At 43.0% G+C, this 26,913-nt stretch overlaps 1 protein-coding gene across 1 annotated transcript in view; it reads left to right on the forward strand.

Annotated features, from left to right (window-relative positions):
* The window catches only part of NBAS (NBAS subunit of NRZ tethering complex), a 916,216-nt gene that overhangs the window by 885,200 nt on the left and 4,103 nt on the right, over positions 1 to 26,913 (forward strand). The gene's annotated exons all lie outside the window — the stretch shown is intronic.

Raw genomic sequence — 26,913 nt, forward strand, 5'->3', positions numbered from 1 at the left:
CCCCGTCCTCCGGGTGGTGCTGTAACCCTATAGTGAGATTGCTGGCTGTTGTCATGACGTCAGTCGGCATCTCACCTGAGGGATGCAGAGCCTCCGTGGAAAGGAAGAATAATGGCCACCAGCGTCTGGATGCCCGGGAGGTGAGTGAATCCACCAGCTTCGCACAATGCTCTGCATGGACCTCCCAGCGGCTACGACGAGTGTAGATCGGGGTTACCGCTCTGAGCTGCGGTTTTCCACCCCAAGTCTAGCTCAAAGTTACTGCTAAGGAGGTCAATGGGGGAAGTGCATGCCTGCTAGGCCATTTGAAAACTAGCCATGCATAGGGGAATATCAATGCAGTAAAGCAACCAGTTGATTACTTCCTGATCAAAGATCTATTAACCTCCCCGGCGTTCTATTGAGATCGCCAGGGAGGCTGCGGGAGGGTTTTTTTTTAATAAAAAAAAAACTATTTCATGCAGCCAACTGAAAGTTGGCTGCATGAAAGCCCACTAGAGGGCGCTCCGGAGGCGTTCTTCCGATCGCCTCCGGCGCCCAGAATAAACAAGGAAGGCCGCAATGAGCGGCCTTCCTTGTTTTGCTTAGATCGTCGCCATAGCGACGAGCGGAGTGACGTCATGGACGTCAGCCGACGTCCTGACGTCAGCCGCCTCCGATCCAGCCCTTAGCGCTGGCCGGAACTTTTTGTTCCGGCTACGCTGGGCTCAGGCGGCTGGGGGGACCCTCTTTCGCCGCTGCTCGCGGCGGATCGCCGCAGAGCGGCGGCGATCAGGCAGCACACGCGGCTGGCAAAGTGCCGGCTGCGTGTGCTGCTTTTTATTTGAAGAAAATCGGCCCAGCAGGGCCTGAGCGGCAGCCTCCGGCGGTGATGGACGAGCTGAGCTCATCCATACCGCTCAAGAGGTTAAGGAGTACCAGTCATCGCACCACATTGCAACATTTGAACTCTGATTCAAGAAAATAATTTAATCCAAAATGAATCCTCTGCCATGCTGGTTGCACACTACTTGAATTAACACAAAATAATGTGCTTGTGGTTCAACCCCTCTCCCAGTTGATGAAACCTCAGCACTGGCAATTATAAACTTTTTTTTTTCAATTTAGCAAGGTGATAGTGATCAGATTACTGGCATATTCCAGATGAACGAGCTTCAGATCCCTCCTCCTACCCTCGGAAACACTCATTGGCACACGATGGGCGCAGTGGCACACGACGGTCATTATCACCGTGCATGGCCAAACATCGTTCTTGTAATTGCGCACCTGTACCTATGTCGTGAGATGGCAGAAGTGATTGCTTGTTGCTCAAACAAAATCACCAGACATCAGAAAATCGCAGTGAATTGTGTAGTGGGTACAGGGCTGATGGGTTTTAAAAAATCCAGAATACAGTCCTCTTTCACAATCATAAGATTTGAAATCGCTCCGTGTAGCTTTAATATAGAAATATTTGTAGAGCATTCTTAAAATGTCTTTTTGCAACCAAAGTAATTCTGTAAGGAAAGAGAACTATGTAAAGCCTGATACACACATCCAATTTTGATTGACCAATGATTAACCAATATTACCACTTCCGTGTAATATGAGAGCTTACACATACAGTATGTGTATAGTATTCAAAATCTGTTGGCCCTCATACTACATGGAGGTGATAAAATTGGTCCCACATTGGCCAATAAATATTGGATATGTGTACCGGGCTTAAGTTGTTAGAAATATTTTGTTATTTTGTATTAGTATTATTTTTTATGCATGCTACTTAACCATGTGAATCAGACCAGTTATGGTTAGCAAGCCAATCTCTTTATATTATAATATATTGATGTGCTAACCATAAGTGGATTGATTTATTACTGTGATATGGGGGTTTGGATTGCCACCCAGGATATGCACCCATAACATTACAAAAAGATGCAACACTCTGACCCTCCTACTTGCCTACCTAACCATGTGTATACACCCTTACTTTGTATATAAATTAGATTTTTTTTAAGAGCGTTGTTAAAATCTGATTAAGTGGTTGCCCTTGGTAACCACTGTTCGGCACCAGCGATCCAATGACCGCACTTAGCAGCTGAACACTCACATCGCTGCAGCTGGATACACAGATTACAGACACTCCGAGTCAGTTAAAGATTTATTGCAATAGTCCACCGTACCCAGTGTTCGGCCTTGGTTATAAAAGCGGTGAGGATACATCGGTCTTGGTTGGTTTGGAGTATCAGGGAACCACAAATAAGCATAACGTACGCTCTAACAAACTAAGGCAAGTGAATACTATTTTCCTACCGATTAACTACGGCTACATCTTATATACATAAAACTCTCCAGCTCAACAAGTGTTGAGTAGGTACACCCCACTGTGGTTGTGTGAGAGCTGTCCATCACAATAGGGGCTTTCTGTTGGCTTCTAGGATGGAGTGACTGACAGCACACATACTACCCAGCTTTGGATGCACCAGACCAAACAAGGAGCTCTTCCACATGAAAACATGACACTGTTTACCCTGCTTAGGCCTGGGGGGGCTGGCAGTCTGGGGCATTAGTGAGATAACACTGACTGACCTTGCTTCCTTACCGAGCAAAGATGTACCACTAAAATCATCAGAATTATGTTTCTCTAGAGCAGGGGTAGAGAACATTGGCTCTCCAGCTGTTAAGAAACTACAAGTCCCACAATGCATTGCAGGAGTCTGACAGCCACATTCATGATTAATAGAGGCAAATGCATGCTGGGATTTGTAGTTTTATCACAGCTGGAGAGCCAAGGTTCCCTAACGCTGCTCTAGAGTATGTCTTAAGGGAGAACTCTGAATATAGTCTTCTGCTGAAACAGTGGTTCTTAAATGGCATCGCAAGAACCTAGCAGATTACAAGCATGATTTACCCCATACAATGCTGTTACTATGGTTGCAAGGAAACATTTTACATTTTTTTCACTAGCTGGATGCAAACTAAAATTAAATAAAAGTCACATTTTGTAGCATTATATACTGTATCAGTTTTGTAGCCTTTTTATATATTGTATCCGTTTTTGTAGCATTTTTATGTATTGTATCAGTTTTTAAACAAAACTTTAGTTTTCCTTTTAGAGTACTTTGAAAGTGGTTTCATTTTACACAGTGGGTGTGGATGAGGCTGCAATTACAAGATGATTACGTCAGCTGAGATTCTTTCTTTATGTAGCCTCCTAGGGTTCCTTTGGATCTACTGGAAGTATGACTGTGAATCATTAGCTTTCATTACATGAAGTAATTATACTTTTCGAGACATGTTTGTAGGATGATTGAAGACACCTGCATTTCCATTCTTTTTTTTTTTTTTTACCCATTTCTAGTGTTCTTCATGGTGAAATCAACCTGAGATGTAAACAGCTCCATGTCGATATGTGGTGACCTTTATAAAGGCCGGAGAGTTCTGCACTTCTGGGCCTTTTCAGAACAGACACGAGTTGATTGTTTCCCTTTCAGAATGGCAGATAGTATGGCAACTTGTACAGGAAGTGGCCTGCCCTTGTCAAGCATGCAAACACCCAGTAATATGCAGCTGAATATTACATTGTTTTTAGTCTGCACAGGTGTTGTGACTGTCGAAGCAGTTACTGAGAGCACACAGCCCAATCATTAAACTAGGCTCCAAAATAGACTACAATGTAATATGTGGCTATGGAGGTGCCGGCTGGGTAAATTGGGCTCCAGGGCTTGGTTATTATATAGCTGACGCCACAAGGGGGAAGAGGCGCGCAGGATGAATAAAATATTGGATAAATATAAGAACAAGATAAAATTGTAAAAAAACGAGACGTGGCTTACCTAAACAATGACACAAATACAGTAAAGTCAATATTATTTGTACAGGCAACGCATTTCGTAGGTACAAGCTTAATTCCTCAGATCAATAAAAGTGCCACTGCTGTATCGCCAAAAAGCTTGAAGTGCCTCTGTCTATATAGCTGAACTCCAGCTACCAGTGGAGCAAGTGGGGGGCGTAAGTAAGTGGCGCACTAGGGTTGACTGTTATGTAGCCGCATGCCATATACCAGTGGAGCAATTAACGGGGTTAAGTAATTGGTGTACTGGGTTTGGTTATTTCTGTGGACATTAGCAATCACACGATTAATAGGAGCACGTGTTTGGTTATTATATAGCCAGACAATGGATCAGCTGCAGCCCAGTGCTCGGCTATCCTGGCTAGACGTGTTAAGTGTAGGTAGGGGTTGTTTTTGTTAAGCGTAGGTAGAGAGGTTTAGGTGTATGTGGGGTCTTAAAAGGGCATAAGTGGGAGGTTAATGTGAGGTATAGGTAATGGAAGCCAATAGTTAAATATTGGTATCATTACATCACCGATATTTTAACTATCGTCAAGAGCTGGTACCGGAATTAACAGCCATTGTTATTAAATGTAAGCTCTGAATGTCTCTGATGGTGTATAAGTTAAGGTTTCCTTTAACTGGCATATATAGTGGTTTGCAAAAGTATTCGGCCCCCTTGAAGTTTTCCACATTTTGTCATATTAGTGCCACAAACATGAATCAATTTTATTGGAATTCCACGTTAAAGTACAAATACAAAGTGGTGTACATGTGAGAAGTGGAAAAAAAAATTATACATGATTCCAAACATTAAAAAAAAAAAAAACTGCAAAGTGGGATGTGCGTAATTATTCAGCCCCCTGAGTCAATACTTTGTAGAACCACCTTTTGCTGAAATTACAGCTGCCAGTCATTTAGGGTATGTCTCTACCAGCTTTGCACATATAGAGACTGAAATCTTTGCCCATTCTTTTTTGCAAAACAGCTCCAGCTCAGTCAGATTAGATGGATAGCATTTGTGAACAGCAGTTTTCAGATCTTGCCACAGATTCTCAATTGGATTTAGATCTGGACTTTGACTGGGCAATTCTAACACATGGATATGTTTTGTTTTAAACCATTCCATTGTTGCCCTGGCTTTATGTTTAGGGTCCTTGTCCTGCTGGAAGGTGAAGCTCCGCCCCAGTCTCAAGTCTTTTGCAGACTCCAAGAGGTTTTCTTTCAAGATCGCGCTGTATTTGGCTCCATCCATCTTCCCCTCAACTCTGACCAGCTTCCCTGTCCCTGCTGAAGAGAAGCACCCCCAGAGCATGATGCTGCCACCACCATATTTGTCAGTGGGGATGGTGTGTTCAGAGTGATGTGCAGTGTTAGTTTTTCGCCACACATAGCGTTTTGCATTTTGGCCAAAAAGTTCAATTTTGGTCTCATCTGATCAGAGCACCTTTTTCTACATGTTTGCTGTGTCCCCCACATGGCTTGTGGCAAACTGCAAACGGGACTTCTTATGCTTTTCTGTTAACAATGGCTTTCTTCTTGCCATTTTTCCATAAAGGCCAACTTTGTACAGTGCATGACTAATAGTTGTCCTATGGACAGATTCCCCCACCTGAGCTGTAGATCTCTGCAGCTCATCCAGAGTCACCATGGGCCTCTTGACTGCATTTCTGATCAGCGCTCTCCGTGTTCGGCCTGTGAGTTTAGGTGGACGGCCTTGTCTTAGTAGGATTACAGTTGTGCCATACTCCTTCCATTTCTGAATGATCGCTTGAACTCGCTCCGTGGGATGTTCAAGGCTTTGGAAATCTTTTTGTAGTCTAAGCCTGCTTTAAAGCGGTATTGTCACCATAAAGATCAAATTTCAACAGCAACTGGTCTGAGTGTATTAAAGCGGACCCAAACCAAACATTTTTTTTAATTAAAAATATTTAGTTGCACCATTCTGACACATACAAAGATAAATAAACACTCCTTCAAACTTATGATCATTTCAGTGCATGCTTTTCACCCTTCTTTTTTTATAACTAGGGTTATACTGGGGGCAGCCATTAGCAATTCCTCCATTGCCAGACACCATCTACTCCTCCAGTTTGCCGGATTTTGTCCCGGCAATTTGAAAGGAAGGGAGGGGATCCTCCAATAAATGTTAAATATTTTATATTTGTCATCATGCAGCTGAAAAAAGGCTGCTATTTATTATTATAAGTTAGAAAATAGATTTTATTTCTGAAATCTTGTATTTTTAATTTGGGTCCACTTTAAGTGGTAAAGACGCTAATCCTGCATTCAAAACTTTCAAAACTTTTTCTGCTGTTATGATTAGGAGTTATCACATACTTAAGGAGCACTGGACCTTTAGTAGTCGGTGCCAAAGAATTGCATGCTGGGGGTTCTTTTATCTATAATGTATTCCTCCTCTTTCCTTTATTTCCCTGCCAGCTGCTTATCTGAAACCTGATCCCCTACTCACTTGTGTTTACAAGCAAGGCTGAGGCGACTCAGCGATTGGAGGAGACAAGAAAAAAAGTAAAGGGCAGAAATGGCATCACGAGTTAGCCTTAACCTCCTTGCCGGTTATCCCGAGCTCAGCTCGGGGTAACCTGCGCAGGAGGATTTCTCAGGCCCCGCTGGGCCGATTTGCATAATTTTTTTTTCCTACACGCAGCTAGTACTTTGCTAGCTGCGTGTAGTACGCGATCGCCGCCGATTCGCCGCTACCCGCCACGCCAAGCCCCCCCCCCAGACCCCTGCGCAGCCTGGCCAATCAGTGCCAGGCAGCGCTGAGGGGCGGTTCGGGATTCCCTGTGACGTCCATGACGTCGGTGACGTCATCCCGCCCCGTCGCCATGGCGACCGGGGAAGCCCTGCAGGAAATCCCGTTCTCAACGGGATTTCCTGGGGGGATGCCGCCACTCAGCGGCTATCATGTAGGGAGCCCTGGGTTCGCTACATGATTTAAAAAAAAAAAATTTAAAAAGTGCGGCGCTGCCTCCTTGCCGGATTTTTTAGACCGGCAAGGAGATAAACTGTGGTCAAAAGACATGACCCCCACCACTAACAGAATTCTCATCATTTACTATATAACATTCACTGAAATCAAAACGTGGACGGTATAATACATGTGTTATGTAAGTAGATCAAGTATTTATCTACTTATATATGTGTTTTTTTCCCTGGCATAGTATGGCTGATCCTACTGCTTTAAATTTCTCAATAACTTTATCCCTGACCTGTCTGGTGTGTTCTTTGGACTTCATGGTGTTGTTGCTCCCAATATTCTCTTAGACAACCTCTGAGGCCTTCACAGAGCAGCTGTATTTGTACTGACATTAGATTCCACACAGGTGCACTCTATTTAGTCATTAGCACTCATCAGGCAATGTCTATGGGCAACTGACTGCACTTAGACCAAAGGGGGCTGAATAATTACGCACACCCCACTTTGCAGTTATTTACTTGTAAAACATGTTTGGAATCATGTATGATTTTTGTTCCACTTCTCACGTGTACACCACTTTGTATTGGTCTTTCACGTGGAATTCCAATAAAATTGTTTCATGTTTGTGGCAGTAATATGACAAAATGTGGAAAACTTCAAGGGGGCCGAATACTATTGCAAACCACTGTAAATAAGACGACCTAAGTCTTTGTGGAAGAGTCTACCATAAGGTGTTGTTCAATGCTGAAGTTAGCCGTAACTTATGCCTCCACCGTTGTCACCGATCCGTCCTGCCTCATTACTTGGTTGAAGGAACACTATCAATTTACATATTTTTTTCAATTGAGATAGGAATTGTTTGGGAAGTGCTGCTAAGTGCTGGTGTATACATTTCACCGGCAACCTCTTTGTTTACTGTTATCAAAGTACTTTCACATTTTACTGACACCAAAACTGATGGCAGAATGAACCATGAGGGGAGGGGAAATTCCCCTCACACTTCATCAGTTAACCCTGTGTGTAACTTTGTGTGTGTGAGAGAGAGAGAAAGCCCCCAACAGCTGCAGCTGCTGTGTCCTGTGTTTCTGATTGAAGTGTGTGAAGAGAGCAGAGTAAATGTAACTTGTTAACATTTGTAATTGTCACAGCTTTTGATACTGTTATTGCTTTCAGAGAAAAATACTCTGTAGTCTGATATGCAACACTGGCTGTGCATTGAAGCAGACACCCCTTCTGCAATTGGTTTGTCCCAATATAGCTACATCCTACCCTCAATAAGTTAAAGCTTTTGCCTTGATATTTAACATGAAAAGTAGGACGTTTACACAGCTACACTTAGACATTATTTGTACATTGCCATTTTAGAACACTTGGGTGTTGATAGTATTCCTTTAAGTGTGTCGTCTATGTCTCTCCCTGCAAGAAAATTAGCCATTCGCTAGCTGAAGACCTTGTCAGGTGGGGGAATGCATATGCTTTTTTCTTTTTTCTATTTTTTCTTTCAACTCGCCTTTATGGGATCTTGTGACAGCAGCAGGGGAAAATAATTTAAGTAACACTTTATGACAATACAGGGTGTCCTCGGCATCACGTCGGTTTGTATCGGCAGGCTTTCCTGTATTCTAAATGTAAGATGCAGGGACTTTTTAACCCTGTTTTTGAGGGAGGAAAAGTGTGTCTTATATGCCAAAAAAATACGGTAAATAAAAGTTAGATGCCAACCAGTGCTTCTTATAGCTGTTGATTTGCGCAGTTAAATTTTGGGTACAGGTTTTTTTTAACTTAACACCCTGTATTGCTGCTAATACTTAATTCTTATTTATTCCTCCACCATTATTGCCCTGTCTGTTGCTCTGTCTGCTGCCCTGTCTGTTGCTCTGTCTGCTGCCCTTTCTGTGTTTCTGTCTGTTGACCTGTCTGCTGCCCTGTCTGTTGACCTGTCTGCTGCCCTGTCTGTGTCTCTGTCTGCTGCCCTGTCTGTTGACCTGTCTGCTGCCCTGTCTGTGTTTCTGTCTGCTGCCCTGTCTGTTGCTCTGTCTGCTGCCATGTCTATTGCCATGTCTGTTGCCCTGTCTGTTGCCCTGTCTGTTGCCCTGTCTGTTGCCCTGTCTGTTGCCCTGTCTGTTGCCCTGTCTGTTGCCCTGTCTGTTGCCCTGTCTGCTGCCCTGTCTGCTGCCCTGTCTGCTGCCCTGTCTGCTGCCCTGTCTGCTGCCCTGTCTGCTGCTCTGTCTGCTGCTCTGTCTGCTGCTTTGTCTGTTGCTCTGTCTGTTGCTCTGTTTGCTGTGCTGTCTGTTGCTCTGTCTGCTTTGCTGTCTGTTGCTCTGTCTGCTGCGCTGTCTGTTGCTCTGTCTGCTGCGCTGTCTGTTGCTCTGTCTGCTGCGCTGTCTGTTGCCCTGTCTGTTGCTCTGTTTTCTGCCCTGTCTGCTGTGCTGTCTTTGGCTGTGTGTCACTTTCTGCAGCTAGTAGACGTTACAGAGCACTGGGTGAAGCAGTCTTTGGTCCTGTTCCTGGCCTGTGATATAGAAGCTGCCACTCTGCTTGTAAACTACGGGGCCTGGCTTCTGAGCTCTCCTGCACATCCACTGGCATTTATTATTATCTGATATACACAGTGCCAGAGTCTGCTCTCCCTTCTCATTTATCCTGTCTTTACACATCTACAGTATATGCTGGAATTGATTTGAAATATGGAGCACTTGTCCTGGGAAGACAATACTGTGCTTTTATCTTCTCCATTGCTCTGCCTTTATTGTAACCCACTGCCACTGTTCCTCTCCTACATCTCTGTATTTTATTTATCACAAGTGCCTTACTAGAAGCCACTCTGAAATGTACGCCCACACTTTTTTCTAAAGTACAGAGGAACTCCTGTGGAATAAGTTTAAATCCCCACAGATTGCATTCTATATCTGTTTAGCACTCAGCTGCAGTCACTCCAGTCCTCCTGTCAGTTCCTGTTTCCAGTCCACCCTGTCAGTTACTCCAGTCCTACTGTCGGCCCCTGCGTCCAGTCCACCCTGTCAGTCACTCCAGTCCTCCTGTAAGTACCTTCTTCCAGTCATCCTGTTAGCTCTCCCATCTTGACCTTCACCATTCTGTGGGGTTTGCTCTCCTGTTTTTCCTATTACTGATCGGGCAATCCCAGGGGTCTTGACCTGATAACCATTAGCCAGCAAAGGAGTCCGCCATCCACTTGGGATTTTTCTGCTCAATATCGAATTGGTCTGCATATTTCACATTATGATGTAGTTTTGTGGCCTAAAATCATAGTTACATGGTCATTTGATTGAAAAAAGACACATATCCATCAAGTTCAACCAAAAAATAAAGTACAGAACGAGCCTGCACCCCCACATATCCCTGCTGATCCATAGGAAGGTGAAAACCCTTACAAGGCATGGTCCTATTTATCCCAGAAGGGGAAAAAAACCCACCCTGACTCCAGATGAATCCCTGGATCAACACCGCTGGGAATTACCTAGTAATTATAGCCATGGATGTCGTACAACGCATGGAAATTATCTAAGCTCCCATTAAACGCAGATCTAGAATTTGACATAACTACTTCATGTGACAATAGATTCCACATTTTAATCACGCTTACTGTAAATAACCCTTTGCAACAGCCTAGGGACTACAAGCTTTTATATTGCCCTCTGATGTATTTATACATATGTGCTCTAATTCAAACCAATATTAACGAAGTCCAAATTTTTACCTGTGAGAGCCCCCTTGTGCTTCACCGACACACTATTTACCCATCGGTCCTGCCACCAGGGTCATCTCCCTCACCAGTATCATGATCCCTCGTTTGAGTCTGCTGATACTAATGCCCTCTAACCAAAATGCGGACAGCACAGCCACCACAAATCCACCCCCTAACCCTGCCAGCCCTACTGCAGGAACCTTCATGATGATCACCTCCTCTGTTCAGGCCACAGATGCCATTGTTTCGTGATTACACAGCCGCGGTGACCACAGGGGGTCGTGCAGTGGCATTACTTGGCTACACCCAAGTCATCATATGGTGATCACCAGTAGAGTTCCCCCTTACTCTCCTGTCACTTTACTTACGTCAGATCTATATCTGGCTGCAGCGAGAACAGGTGCCTCTTTCTTATTGCCTGCAACATCCAGTCAGCCTTTTCCTGCTTGTAATTATACACAAAAGACAGAGGGAGGCAAAAGAAAAACAATCTTCAGTATTTTCTCTCTACAACACGGAGCCAATCCTCGCTTCTAATAAGAGAAGGGGAATGGAACAAGGCAGCGGAAATCATAGGCTATCGATTCAGTGACATTGTGCTAGCGCAGCTCACGCCATAAGTGTGTGTAGAGTAGCGTGCCACTTGCTGATACCATGTATTATTTAGCCATTTGTTAGGAGAGGCTGACAGCTTTATGGATGTTTATAGTTAAAAAGGATGGTGTGGAATTGCTGATACCGAGAATTGTGCCTCCTCGCTCATTCCAACAGGACCGGCGTTACAAGGCTTTCTCCGATATTAATGTAATACACTTTTCATGTGAAAGGGTTGGCACATATGTAGTTTCCCAATGCCCTTTGTTTTTTTTCTCCCTCCAGCAGATCTTCTCCCTCTTGTGTGTAGAGCCAGTAATATGAACATGACTTCTCCGTATCTGCAGTTACACAATAGCCACATCTTCCCCCAGACCCACAGTACATAATTAGCTCATATTGGCTCCTGTGCGCCGAGTGGTTTCATTTTATACTGACCTTTTCCTTGCAGTGTTTTACTCTGTTACTTGTAAAGCACTTTTTTTTCCTCCCTCCATTCCCTTTTTACTCAAAGCGATTTTCTACTCTTAGTTTTTTGTTCTCTTAAAATATTAAAGAATACAAGTCATGATTGGACATTTGTAGCCATCTGACTCTCCGCTCTCAAAGGGTTTTTTTGTTAATAGAGAGTTATGGAGGCTGCTATGTTGACCTTCTCCTAAGAAATATGAGTTTCTGCTATGTTGACCTTTTCCTAAGAAATAGTTTCTGGCTGTAAAGCCTTTTCAGTTGCTCTCCTGAAACAAAATAAAGATCAGCAAAGTCAGAGGTCGGTCAGTGAAGTCAGAGGTAGGTCAGCATTACGGTTAAGTAACCAGCATTATCTGAAGGAGATCAAGATTGCAGATTCCAAAGCTGTTCAGAGTTTGTTTACATGAGGTCAGTTTAGATTTCCTTTAGTTTAGATTCCTTTCTGATCTCACTATCTAAGTCTAATCTAAGTCTAATGCCTGGTACACACCATCCAATTTCAGATAGACTGGCTGAATCAATTATTTCCAACAAGTCCAATCTGATTTCCGATCTTTTTTTTTTTTTGTTAGATCGATTTTGTATAGAAAGATCGGAAAATCGATCAGAAAATCAATCAGAATCAGATTGAACCTGTCAGAAGATCAGAAAATCAATCAGAATCAGATTGAACCTGTCAGAAATAATCGAATCGAGCCAACTATCATTTCCCCAATCTCCCCTGACCCTCCTTATACCCTCCCTACTCAACCTATGTGGTCATTGTGATTCCTCTTTGAGTGGACTACCTTCCAGGGTCCCCTTTCCCTGACTTACACTTCTCCATATAGGAGTAAAAACAGGATGAACATTGAGTGGCAGGTGGGCCCTCACCTTCAACTGTCCCCCACTCTACATTCTAATACGAGTGACCAACAAACCTCTTACACAAGTAGGGGAGATAAGGTCTTGGGCCTCCTAGAATTCTAGAATTGAGTACTATATACCATGTAAGGGAAAAAACTGAACATTCTGGCAACTAGACAATATCACGGATGCATAGAGACTGGAATATTTTTTGAGGTGTAGTACAGTATATTTGATTGCATTAAGTTCCCTCTTCATGTCCATCTTGTGACCAAGTATAATATGCATTTTTAAAACAGGAGGTATTTGCAATAATTCAGCTTTAAGTGAGCAACTGTAGTTTCCCACGAGGCATCACTCTTGAACATGCAAATCAGGAATTTATTTTTGGATCCCTTCTGAGTGTTTTCACATGTATAAACTGTTCTTTCTAGCCTTTATGGTTTGTGTCTCATAAATCTTCATAGACTATTTACCCGTTTACAAACCCACATTATAAAAACAATCAATAGGAAGGGTGGAAAAGGATCACGAAGAATTGAAGAGAGTCCAGGACAGTCTCAAACTGAGTTTAGCTGTTTTAGTGAAGTTGTAACTCCAGAATATTTGGGTGCTAGTTCAATACATAATGATACTAAAAAGGTGAAGAAATCAATAAGCCTTATGTTACTTGTGTTCAATTTTAAGAAGTGAAGAGTTATGGCAATTTAATAAATAAGGGGATTAAAAGTGGCCAGATATATTTTTGATACATCAGCTTATTACTGGAACTAAATTAATAATGTGTTACCCTAGGCCTAGACCGTAGGTATAGTTATAGAGGAGAAGGGGACCATAGTCTGAGCCTTGAGGTACTCCAACTGGGAGTAGGTGAGAGGAGGATTGAAACTAGAAACCTTTAAATGTCCGAAGTGGTGCCAGGAGTGTTCAAGACCCTGGATAGCTAGAGATACCAGAATATGATGCATTACAGAGTGATAAGAAATATTGAGTATGGAGAAGTGGACATCGAGGTTTTACAGTAAGTAGACTATTAGTCCCTGAACTTTATTGCTGCCACCTCCTGCAACAACTGCCTATTGGACACATAGAATGCCTGGTGACTGCAAGGTATTGGTGTCAATTTAGTAGTTCTCCTGTCCGTTCAGTGACGGCAAAAGGAGTAAATGAACACTGTTTTTCTGTCAAAACAGAAACTTTTGTCATAATCATTTCTTTCAGAGCCTTCTGCAGGGAAATACAAGAGATGCTAGATGAGCAAATGTACAACAATTTCTTCATTTAACTTTACACATAGGTACAGCATGTCCCCTTTTTATTTTTTAGCATTTTGCCTGGATTTCATATTTTCACCCTTAGGCAAATATAAAGCTGTCACTATGCAGGAAGCAGGGAGACAGATGGTTTTATTTGAGCATATTTCATTCCACAGCCCAGATGCCTTGCATCGCTTACATCAGGTCATGCATCCTTGTCCATTGACCTTGCAGCCTTCCCACAAAGCTAGCTTTTGTGTAGCTCATGATTCACAGTATAAATTGTTTGTTTATTGTCCTTTTTTTTATGAATCGTTATAATTCTTTTCTGAGTAACGTAGGGTTTATGCAGGCCCTTTTTGCAGCCTCACGCAATGCATTGTGGGTTCCCTCCGCCCCTACTTGTTTAGTCACTGAGACTGTGGGTAGCACAAGGGTTAACTCCCATCAGTAAAATTCCAGGGGCCATATGCAATTCACTTTTTCACCTAAGTTTTCTCCTAGGTGATATTTTTAAACTCGTCAATAAAATGCATTTTAAGCCCCCAGAAGGCAAGAATATGCTCAAAATAATTTTAAAAGTACTTTTTCACCAACTTTACGGTACTTTTTTAGTTGAAAAGTACTGGAAAGTTATTTAAAATCAAAGATGAAAAATTATCTCCTGGGAGAAAACTCAGGTGAAAAAGAGAATTGCATATGGCCCCAGGTTGGGTTATTTACGGGACATTTAACAGCATGCTATCTGAATGCTTTCCCTATGCTCGCCTGGGGTTCCTCCAGGGCATACACGTAAAAAGGGCAACGGGAAATAGCTCACTCTGCTGCGACTAGTGATGATCGTAATCAGCCAATTATGATTACACAAATTTGTGCGTATATTTGTGCAATTTCGCTGTTTTTATCGTAATTTGGGCGCCATCTTTTGCTGGTGCCCAAATGACTGAGCGCTGCTATAGCTGTAAGGGCCTGTACACACTGCTGCGCTTGCGTTGCGTTTTTAAAAACGCAGTGCCTGCTGCGCTTTTTTAAGCGCAGCACATGAAAAACGCATTAAAAACGCATGCGCTTGCGTTTTTGCCTGCGTTTTTCAGAAGTCAGTATCCCAGAAGACTCTGCAATGTCCTGATTCCTGTTGAAATGTAAACTAGAAAAAAAACAAAGGATTCTTTAGCCAATCAGCAATTACAAGAAAAACGCAAACGCACAAAAAACGCAGGCAAAAGCGCATGCGTTTTTAAAACTACAGGCACTTTAAAAATGCATGCGCTTGCGTTTTTGCCTGCGTTTTTCAGTGTGTACAGGCCCTAATTCACATTAGAGCCTATGGCAGCTTCCAAATATCCTTGGCCACGCAACATCCTTCTTACCTGACTCATCCTTCATGTGTTCCCCTATCCTCCCACAACCTGAAAGCACGTTAAATGGCTTCCAAAAATGATCTGCTCCAGCTTGTGACGGGGACATTCAATTGTGAAACCCTTGAGACTTAAGAAACAGTGTGAATTATTCAGTGTTTTCTGTAAAGCGCTGCAGGAAAAGAAACTGATATAAAATGTGTAAGGAAATTTGAGAAAGAGAGAGAGTATGAGTGGTCAATGAGATGCAAATAAGTCTGAATTAATGCAGGATTATACAAATCCTGTATGTAAATTTATGCAGCTTAAAAATGGACCAATCAAATCTTGCCACATTGGAATTCAATACAAAATTGGCATAATCCTGCATCTCATTGACCCTCCCTCGTAACTACCTACAGAGACATTTTTCTCAGATCAGTATAAAGCAGTTAATTTAAGAATGGGTATTTGCCCACATCCCCCCCCCCCCCTCCGTACAGATGTTGTTGACAGTGGGTTGCTTGAGTTTTGCGAGGGAGCTCAACTTGGTCAAAATGTCCAGCACTGAAGACGATGGCACTTGAGTATTAATTAGAGTTGGATGTATATTAGGAGGGTTAGCACTGGAGGAACATAGCTTAGGTTTTTAGAAGGTTAGAGTTAGATCATGGCTGGGCAAACTTAAAGGGAAGGTCCAGGTAAAATAATAAACAAAAATCAACTTACCTCAGGCTTCCTCCAGCCCCTGGCAGCTGCCCTGTGCCCTCGCCGCAGCTCCGGTGGCTCCTGGTCTCCTGTGGTGCAGATGTCGACCTCACCAAGAAGTTTAAAAGCCCCCACCCTCCCTCAATCCTCAGTTCTTCTGTTTCCACGACTGAAACACCTAAAGAAGCAAGCTCCCGTTTGGTTTTTTGTTTACTCACCGAAGGGTGAGTCTTTTCCCAGGAGGAGGTCAGAGGATACCTGGTGGCATTAGAGGCGAAATTGCATGAGGTAGCGCCGGCCGCGGACCTCCTCTTCAAGCGGTATACAGCCACTGAGTAGTGTATGGCCGTTACACTGCTCGTCCTCTATCAGACGCCGGCTCTACAAGGCGCATCCGCAGTCTGATTACGGCATCTGGGAGTGAGGTCAGATGCTGGAGGAGGGCAAGGAGCCCTTTTCAGCCTGGATGTTTCCTTTAAGTGGCCTGGGCCGCGGGCTGCATTCCTTAAATTCCAACCCCCCTCCCTTCCTGCAGAGTTGCGAGCTGGCGGTGGGGGGGATTTGACACTCGCTTGATCACAGGTGGGCACATGACATGACATTGGGACATGCCAGCATATTACACGCTGGCAGCTAGCGTGTAATACGCTGAATCGTATTACAGCACGGTGGCGTAGTGGTTAGCACTTTCGCCTTGCAGCTCTGGGTCACCAGTTTGAATCCCAGCCAGGTCAACACCTGCAAGGAGTTTGTATGTTCTCCCCGTGTTTGCATGGGTTTTCTCTGGGCACTCCGGTTTCCTCCCACATCCCAAAAACATAACGATAAGTTAATTGGCTTCCACCTAAATTGGCCATAGTCTACGATACATACAGTAAGTGACTACAAAATACATACATAAACATGTCTATGGTAGGGATTGTGAGTCCCTGACTACTAAGTGGGACAAGCACAACTACAGGCTGTGATCCAAGCACAGCCACATCCTAAGGAGGTGAGACCTGTCCTGGATAGGACCCTACACCATATCTGCACAATAGCTGAGAGCGCTTTTTTCTTTTCTTGCTTTTTGACAAATCAGTGGGGCATACTTTCTGTTGAAAATATGCCTCACTTCTGGGGTTACCACACATGACAGTCTGCAACTCTTGCAGGGCCAAGATGGGACACGCCGGAACACGGCAAAACGCAATCAGTACAATATGCCGATGGGGCTATCACTACATCTGTGACAGGATGTGGTGGTTTTGGGTGATGTGATGCGACATAATGCATTAAGTGTAAGAGGGGTCTTATCTTTACTTCTACACACTGGTGTGTGATGAAATATATATATATAATATATATATATATATATATATATATATATATATTCCCCATTATCCGGAACTCAGGCAACTGGAGGTCTCAACAAACCGGCATGTCTGAGGGGGATAAGAGGGACAGCGCTTTGGGGGGGGGGGGGGGGGGGGTTACAGGGTCGAAAATACTTACCGAGCCTCAAGGCACTGTTTTCTACTCTTCCTGCAGCTGGTTTCTACTTTTCCTGTATCTCCACTTCATTGAGCAATGCAGGGAATTAGTTCAATAAATGTGTAAACAATAATGATTGTAATAAAGAAGGCCAATAGTCTTAGCAATAGGATAATAAAGAAGGCCAATAGTCTTGGCAATAGGATTAGATGACCAATGAGAGCTGCGTAAGACAATAACATTATTTTCTGTGCATGGTAACATCGGATCTGTCAAGGAACATTGGCTGCAGCCGGCCTCCTGATTTTGCTGTTGCCAATTATCCACCGAGGGGCCATTTAAGTATATTTAAGAACAACAGGCTACTGAGATACAAGCAGAGGCTTTGATGCATTCACTGCGTTTCATTGCCCCCCAAAGGTTAACATCTCGCTCGCTGAGAAGGGAATGTAACACAAGCCTGGCCAGGTGGTAAATGCGGCTCGGGGGGGGGGGATTGGGAAATAACATGGATATTTTACGTCTCGCACTTTCATTAGCTGCTATTGCTAACATCTGACAGATCATCGGGTATTTTTATCTGATAGCGTGCAGTCCTCTCCTGCTCTGTAAATGCTCACAGTCTGCTCTGTATTCCTGGTGCTGAGTGCTCTGCACTCTCATCCTCTTTGTTAGAGGCTTATTAATAATTAAGCAAACTAGCAGCACAGCTCTTGGAATTCAGTGCTGGAATTTCTCCAGGTGTTGTGCTGTGTGTAATGTTATTTGTCTGTCTGTATGTAGGTCTGCCAGCCTTGCTGTCTGCTTGCCTTGAAGTACAGATCCAAAATCAGTGCAGCTGAAGGTTGGGAACCATTAATGACAGAAATGTAGGAGTTTTTTTCTGTCTTCCTGACTAGAACGATCAACTTATGGCTTCACTTGTTAGAAAGTCGGTGACCTGAAATTGGTGTGGATGCTGCTGCTGAATGGAAGAATTTATTTCATTAGGCACAGTCAGGCCCGGATTTACCTCATAGGAGCCTATAGGCACAGGTGTCCTGGCACCGTAGCCTTTGACCTCCATGAACCTACAAACTCCCACCGAACCGCACCTCAAGTGTGCTGGATGGCCCAGCTGTTACCTCTCCCCTACTTCTACTGCCTGGTGTAGGTAGCCATAGGTGCCCCTTAGCATCAACCACAGGCACCCTCAGTATTAAGTAGCAAGAGGTGCCCCCAATTATTAGGTAGCTAGAGGAACCTCAGTATTACTTAGCTAGAGGTGCTCCTCACTGAAGGTAGATCTCGTCAGAGGAATGCAGAGAGCTGGGTGAATAACCTCTCATTTATGCTCTGCTTGAGACTCTGGATAGGGAATGAGGAAGGGAGGCACTAAGGGAAGGGAGTGAGCCGCCTTTGCATCATCAGGCGCCTACAGACATGTGCCTACAGTGCCTTATGGTAAATCCAGCCCTGGGCACAGTCATGTAGGATAAGACATGAACTAAGACACATGATCACATGATTGATTTCTGAGCCTGTGATTGGCTCAAGGCTGTATTTATACTTTTGGTGCCTCTAGGCTCTCATTCCATGTTCAGCCCCTCTTCCATGTGTATCCTCCATGTACAGCAGCCCCTTTCTTACTTGACCAGCTCCCTTGACCATCAGTTTCCCTTTTTCATGCATTGCTCCCTATTTGTAGCCACTTCTTTCCTATGTAGTGACCCCTCGTCTATATCCAGGTGCCCCCTTGGGCTGAAGCCACCCAAGGCCCGGGCCTTTGTGGCCTTTCCAGAAATCCTGCCCTGGATGGGCTGGTAGTAGTCACATGGTCATGTGCCACTCGTTTTATAAGACAGGAAGTCCTTATTATTTACATATCTATTAATGGTTTGGCTTGGGGTTCAATCAGGGCAGCAGATCTGCAGTTAGTGTACCTGAGAAAACTTAGAGAAAATTATTTTTACTTACCTGGGGTTTCCTCCAGCCTTTTTTAGTCTGTTAGCTCCCTTGCTGTCCTCCCAGCCCCTTCAGGTGTACCGCTGTCAGCCTTGTAAAATCTGTGACCTGGCTGAGCCACGGACTGTTGCAACAGCCCCCTCCCCCTTCCCCCCCAGGTCCCTATCTCATGGCCAGGAGCGTTCTGCGCATGTGAGGTTCTATACAACTGGAACAGCACTTTGAACAAAAGGCTCCCGTCCAAGGGAGAAGAATGGAGGAGGCACACAGCTCAGAACACCAAATGCATAGTGGCCAGCAACCCAGCTGGATCGTGGAATTCACAACAGCACAATGGGGGGGGGGGGGGGGGGCAGAAGGCCATCGAGGGAGCATGCGTACTACAGGGGGCTGGAGGAAGCCTTAGGTAATAAAAATATTTTTCTCCAATTAGTCTCAGGTTTATTTTAAAGAACCACTATCCTGAAAAATTGTAAAATATAAAATTACATGTCTACACATGCTCAAAACAAGTACGTTTCCATTGGATCAAAGATTATTTCATTTTTGGGGCACCTTTAATCAGGCCTAAAATTTGAGATAAGTTTTCCTTTAAGCAGTAAACTTTATTTCTGGGATTTTTTGCCTACTCACAGGCCAGATTTACACGTTTTGCTCGCTATTCATGTGCGACAGTGCTCCTCTCATTGCATGTGCAACCTTGTACATGAATCCTCTATAATTATCTCCCTGTGTCGCTGCGTCCAGCTGTCTCTGTATCCCTGTTTTTTGCTACTGCGCATGTATGGACAGCTGGACAGGACCAGGGAGCGAAGTGGGCGGGCAGGTGCATGCGCACTGACTGGCGGCGGCGGTAGAAAAAAGACCGTTTTAAATGGGCTTAGGTCTGCTAGTATGTAATATTTATGTACAGCTCCCTTGAGCTGCATCTCTCTGCTTTCAAGTGTTGCTTCCATTTGAAACCTACCTTTTCCATTTTTAGGCTTCTCTTCCATATTCAGCAACCCCTTTTCCATGTCCAACCTCCCTCTTGGGCAGCAGCCACACAAGGCCTGGGCCTTTGTGACCTTCTCCATAAATCCCACCCTGCCATCTCATTTGAGCTTTTCAAAGTATAAAGAAAAAAATCATGTCTTTCTATGCCCTGAAAGCTATGATCAGACTAATGTCCCTCCCACAGTCATACCCGCTGCAGCCAGTTTGGTACCTTATTAACTGACCTATCAGAATGTAGCATCTCTGTATCCAGAGTCCTATTTTTCTTTCCTCTACAAAGATGGGCATCCATCGAGTGGTAGTAAATAAAAGATGGTGTAAAAGAGAACAAGGCGTGCTCCACGACCACGGCGGTTTTCCCTCACTGTTTAGAAATGGAACGCAGCTATCCGAATGGGATTTGAAAACAGCCTTATTCCACAGCTACAGCTTTCATCAGCATCCCCGCATCGATAGATAAACTGAGCTTCCTTTGTGGCTTCTTGTGTGACAATCCTGCCAAAGTAATCTAGGAGCTGTGAGTCATGGAAGACACTGGAGTTTTGTTCAGTGTATCTCATTTGACTCAGTTCCGCCAGATCTGTTCATCTTGTCTGCTTGAAATACAGACATGGATCAAAGGCTTACTCCGCAATTCTATATATCTTCTCATTAACCTTTTCACCATGTAAGATTGTAGAGAAATAATAAAAAAAAGTATATTTCTCTTTCTTAGTGAGTCTTCAGCACGAATTGTTCATCAGCAGGTTTTACTGCAGGTGAGCTCTGGAATAGTTGTTCTTGTCCAAGCAAAGCCTAAGAGCAGCAGCGTTACTTAAAGTGGACCTGTAATGAGATCAAATAAGGAAATAACATCCCAGGAACCAGCTTACCCAGAGGAAACCCACACAGACATGGAGAGTACATACAAACTCCTTGCCAATGTTGACCTGGCTGGGATTCGAACCGTGGACCCAGTGCTGCAAGGCACTAAACCTGTGTGGCTGGATAGTGTAATGGTTAAGGGCTCTGCCTCTGACACAGGCGACCTGGGTTCGAATCTCGGCTCTGCCTGTTCAGTAAGCCAGCACCTATTCAGTAGGAGACCTTGGGCAAGTCTCCCTAACACTGCTACTGCCTATAGAGCGCGTCCTAGTGGCTGCAGCTCTGGCGCTTTGAGTCCGCCAGGAGAAAAGCGCGATATAAATGTTCTGTGTTTGTTTGTTTTGTTAAACCACTACGCCACCATGCGGCCCGAAATTGTTATTGTACTAGGATCACCATTTAAGTGCCTGAGAGACCCAAAAAGCCAGTATGTCAGCTTTTCTGACATCCACTAAATAGTTATTTGCTATTTAATTCATTTCAAAACTGCTAATTTGCAAAAGAACATTTAAAGGGAACCTGCTGTGAGAGGGATCTGGAGGCTGCCATACTAATTTCCTTTTAAACTACGTATTGCCTGGCTGTCCTGCTGATCCTTTGCCTCTGATACTTTTAGCCACAGACCCTGAACAAGTATGCAGATCAGGTGTTTAAGACATTAATCTGACAAGATTAGCTACTTACTTGCTGTCTCTTCGCACTCCGGTCTCCTCCCACATCCCAAAAACATACAGATAAGGTAATTGGCTTCCCTCTACATTGGCCCTAAGACTACGATACATACACTACAAGATGTTAGAATGTAAGTATACTTGAATTCTAGGCCTCAGATACTAAAGTCTAGTAAAGACTTGAGATACAGGGTCTCTTTAAGCATAGTTTCTCGGAGAGAAATTATGAAGTCATTTACAAGAAGCATGTTCCTCTACAAGGACACATAATGGGTTATTAGGTCTAAATGTCCCGACAGTCAGACTACGAAAAGGTAAACAGAGCCGATATTTGGAAAACATTGCATTCCGTGCATCTAGGTCATTAAGCACTGGCGCACTAGATGATGATGTGGGTCACATGCCCATGCCCGCCAATTGTAGGCATGGGGGTATGGCTCGGGTGATGTCAGAATTTAACTCTTTGATGTTCATATAAAAGTAAGAAACGGGATGACAGAGGGGACTTCTTCTTCTGCATACCATCCTGCTCTCTACGCTTCCTATTCAGAATAATAGCTTCATGTCTGTATGTTGTAAATATATGTGATGTACATAGGAAAGACTGTTTATACTCTGAAGAAATCAACATGTAACAAAAGATGCCTGATGGAATTCTTGTATTACTCTGATTGCTGAATAAACCTCTTAAAGGTGAAGGTGGCTGTCTCCGCTCTATCTCCTGTATGCTGTCGCTGTGAGTTGCAGCTCTGATGAGTTGCTGGTGCCGGAGTAAAAGGTGTGTTGTGCTGTTGCCAATAGCAACCAACGTATAGGTTCTTACACAAGATACACTCATACACATATGACTATGGTAGGAATTAGATTGTGAGCTCCTCTGAAGGACAGTTAGTGATAAGACAATATACTCAGGACAGCGATACAGAAGATGTCAACGCTATATAAATGCGAAATAATAATAATACTTGTTTCAGGTGTGTGATTTTGAAACTACTGCAGCCATGGAGGTCAGCTGGGCTGCCAGGCAACCAGTATTGTGTAAAAGGAAATGAATACGGCAGCCTCCATATTCCTCTCATTTCAGGTGTCCTTTATACAAAAACTCAGTCAATAAAAGGGTTCCGTACGTTTAACTCATTAAATTAAAATTTCAAGCATTTTAATTCCTTTAGGTTGCTTTCTGAGGTATTGAAATTTGGCTTGCCGTATACAAGATTTAGCTGAATATATTTAGCAAGTTGCACCTGGTGATACTGTAGCGTAGTTTGTTTTCTATTTTTTTGTGTGTGTGCTTTTTTATTTGATTTTAGGAAAGAATATTGTTCTGATAGTCCAGTTAGCTTCATTCATGAGAAGCACATAATGTATTGATTTTCAAACATTAAACTGCTTAGATTTTTTTTAATGTGACAGAAGATATTTAAGATAATTGTGCTCTCCTGAACTTATCTTGGCTGCCTGGAGCAACTGAAGATTAAGAGACTGGCTAATTTTTATTCTCACAATCTAGGCTTTGGTCCCAGACTTAAACGAGGGCAGTCCTACCTGCAGACGATGACCTACTCCTGGGACTCTGCTTAAGACCTAGATGCATGCTTGCACCAATCATATCTGGTCAATGCTGTGAAGGAGAGCACATCAAAGTTAATCTGTGGCACCAGCCCATCTCAGGGAAGATGATCATGTTATTTCCTAGGAAGAAATAGTGCAAGAGGTTAGGTTACCATAAGTGGTTAGATAGACATATGACACTCATTAGCCAATGTGCCACTCCAAGCAAACTTCATAGAAGGCTTTGCAGAGAAGAAAATTTGTTGAACTGAACTACATGATTGGCTAAGCAGCCACTGGAAACATTACATAAGGAAGGGCAGGATATTTACAATGGAACACAGAAACTAATTGGTTTACTTTTTGCCATCATATTGGACTTGGTAAATTTTCGAATGCCACTTGGCCCCCATCCACACTACCCCATGTGACCACACTTCCAGCACTCCATCCCAAATGTAACCATGTGTGTTGTCTTTGCATCAGTGCATAGGATGGGGCAGAAGAGTTTGACAGCTTTAAGGTACTTAGTGATATCATTGTATGGTGTGTGTGCACTGGCAAAGATCCCTATTTCAGTACCACCTGAGAGCTCTGCAAGTCAGCTTTCACAAAGAAACGTGCAGAGAGCCAGAGCAGTGGCCAGTAAGCACAGCCTGTGTAATGCAATCTGTTAAAATACATTTCTCTAACATTGTATATAAGATTTCTTAGGGAAAGTGGACATACACATTTAAGGACAACGAAAGTGAGAGGGATATGAGAGCTGTCATATTTATTTTCTTTTAAACAATGCAGATTGCTTGTGGAAGGGAGTTCCAGAGGAATGGAGAATCTCATGAGAAGTCCTGCATGCAGACATGTATGTGCTAGTCACCACCATCTAAGAACAGTTCATTTCCTGAGCGTTGATTACGTGAGAGTTTATCTCTGGAATAGTTCAGAAATGTATAAAGAGTCTGTGATATAGAGCACTTGATAAGAAAATGCTAGAAGCTGAACTAGAATGTTGTGTGTGATGGAGAGCAGCACTGGGGCAGTGAGAAGTAGCACAGCTGAGTTCAGGATGAATTGCAGTGGTGTCAGTCAGTTTCCTTGTGGGACGCACAGAAGAGTATTACAGTACCTTATCTGGGATATGCTGAGGCATTTTTGTTGTATTCTGTGCAAAGGAAGGCCAAGTGTGAGGGGTGTATGTTAGTTGGAGGTGGTTAGTGCATCTATGTGAGGTTTAAAAAAAGAGCATACTAAACAGTTATGCCCAGATAGCGGCCATGAGAGGCGGCAAGGCTATCGGAAAGACAGTGATATTGATAGTTTGCTTTCAGGATATATTTTCCTTCCTGAAGATATGGGATTCCCACTTGAGGCCCTTGAGTGGAGAAAGGCTTTGATTTGTATTTTAGAAACATAATATATCTGGTATCTAAGAAAGTATATTAGGCTTACTCCTCTATATATGACCGGTGCTGGGAATTTTTTTCTTGAGCGGTATGGGCATAAATATCACGAGTTTTCTTGCTTACAAAAAGTACACAATAAAACTTGGCTAATAATGAGTATGGTTGAATTATACAGAGCTTTGCTCCTAAATTGCCATGTCTGAGAGACTTATTATACCTGTGGGAAGCCTTTTCACTCCCTCCTACGCATTTTGAGTCCTGAAACACTAGGAAACTTCCACGGCAGAGGTTTTAAAATGTTTTATTTGTCATTCCACCATAAATTAGAGGGGAAAAAAATCTGTATCTTTGACACCTGGTGTCAGTTTATTTCACTCTTTTAACTTACGTTATTAAAAGTGTTCTTCCAAAACATTTGACATCAGAAGCCTAATATCAGGATCCCTCAGGAGTTTGTAAAAGATTTAATCCGTATTTTTTGGGGGGTGGGGGGGGGGGGTAATTATCTGGTTTAATTGCTTCCTTACAACATCCTGAGTGAGAAAGATCGTCAAATGACAACAGCTCTGAAAGCACCTTGGGGTGCAGTTTTTGGATGTTAAGTCACAGACATTTTCCTATTTTTCCCAACCTAGAAGTAAGGAATAGGGTACATGAATATAGCGTGAAAATCAGAAATAAGAAGGAAAAACAATCCTCAAGATATTTTCTAGAAATAGAAAAAAAAAATCACACAAATGATCGTCTTTAGTGTTACCTGGAGGGCTTTTTAAATGGAAATGCAGGCATCCATATTAATTTCATCTTTCATCTAAGAATTCTTTTTTTTTTTCTTTTAGTAAATGATGTTGATTTTTAGCATTCACATTTAGGCCCATACTTAGTACACATCTAAATAGTAAATGCAGGTAGTCCCCAACTTACAAACACGGGAGTTACAAACGACATTACAATACAAACAGCCCAAAAAAGTGAAAATTTATTCTGTAACTAAAATTTAAAAAAAAGGCCTTGTAGTTTTTGAGAAAATTGATTTTAAATTTTGTTTTATAAAAAAAGTTTTTTAACTGGTAAAATGATATTTTGCCTCGATACACTGAGGGGACAGAGGTGACACAGTGGGGGGTGGGTACAGAGGGAGACACAGGGGGCATAGAGGAAGTACAAGAGACAGAAATTGCACAGTGTTTAGACTTCGATATGGACAGATTCAGGTTGAGAACAAACCTACAGTCCCTCTTTTGTTAACCAGGGACTATCTGCATGCATAAAGTTCACACAATGCATTTTGAATGCTTTTTATAGTATCATGAGAGGCACTTGGTAATTGCCAGTTACAAGCCATTTCTTACTGGTATAATTTAAATTGGCAATCGGAGACAAAATCGCAATACAGAAATACACAAAATCTCTGTACTAAAAAAGTCTTGATTCTCTGTCCATACTCTTCCCCATTCGTAGGGGCTATTTATATAGCATGGGATAGCCGCCTGCCCTGACTCCATGAGTGGCTATGAATGTGTGTAATGTGAGAATGGCTGTTACATCAGCTGATGTTCATTAATCAACGGCTGTGTTGTCATTTTTTTAGGGGGAATTTTTATGGTTGTACTGATTGGAATTTTCAATAAAGTTAGTCTGTGGTTTAAAGTCACCTTGGGGATTTAGTGGTCTCAGCGCTCCTTGTTGTTTTTGTACAGTACAAACAAAGCATGTTTAGCCTTGTGAAGCTGGGAGGAGGGAGGACAAGTGGGAGCGAGCTGTGATGGAAAATTACAATTAGACATGACTTTCCTTCATGCTGGATGATATCTAATAACAAACCACTGGGCATTAAGGGGCATCTGTTTGCACCAAGGTGCCTACAATTACCTAAAATGATTGGTTAAAGTTCCCTAATTTGGAATTATGTATGAGCCCTTATGCACCCTCAGCAAACAGGTAGACAGTGGATTCAGAACACCTGATCGGTAAACTCGTACTTGGTTAAGAGCTCAACATATCAAACTTTAATGAGGCAAGTAACTTATTTTAAAAGGAAAAAAGCAGTGATGGCTGGTATTGTCCTTTCACATTTTGGCTCATATGCAGTTACGAGTTTTCTCCTAGGAGGTAATTTTTCATCTTCTCTTTAAAATACATTTTCAGCACTTCACAATTAAAAAAGCACCAAAAAGTCGGTGGCAAAGTACTCCAAAGTGTTTGGAGTATTTTCTGGCTTGCTAGTGCTTTAAAGGGAATTTTAATTGTATATGGGCCTAAATCTATGGTAAAGTGATATGTACAAAAAAATGTGCTGCTTAAGTTGGGCGTTGGTTGATGGTGATAGAATATTGGTAAT

Source organism: Hyperolius riggenbachi, chromosome 4 (genome assembly GCF_040937935.1).
Source record: "Hyperolius riggenbachi isolate aHypRig1 chromosome 4, aHypRig1.pri, whole genome shotgun sequence".
In the NCBI taxonomy this organism is placed as follows: Eukaryota; Metazoa; Chordata; class Amphibia; order Anura; family Hyperoliidae; genus Hyperolius; species Hyperolius riggenbachi.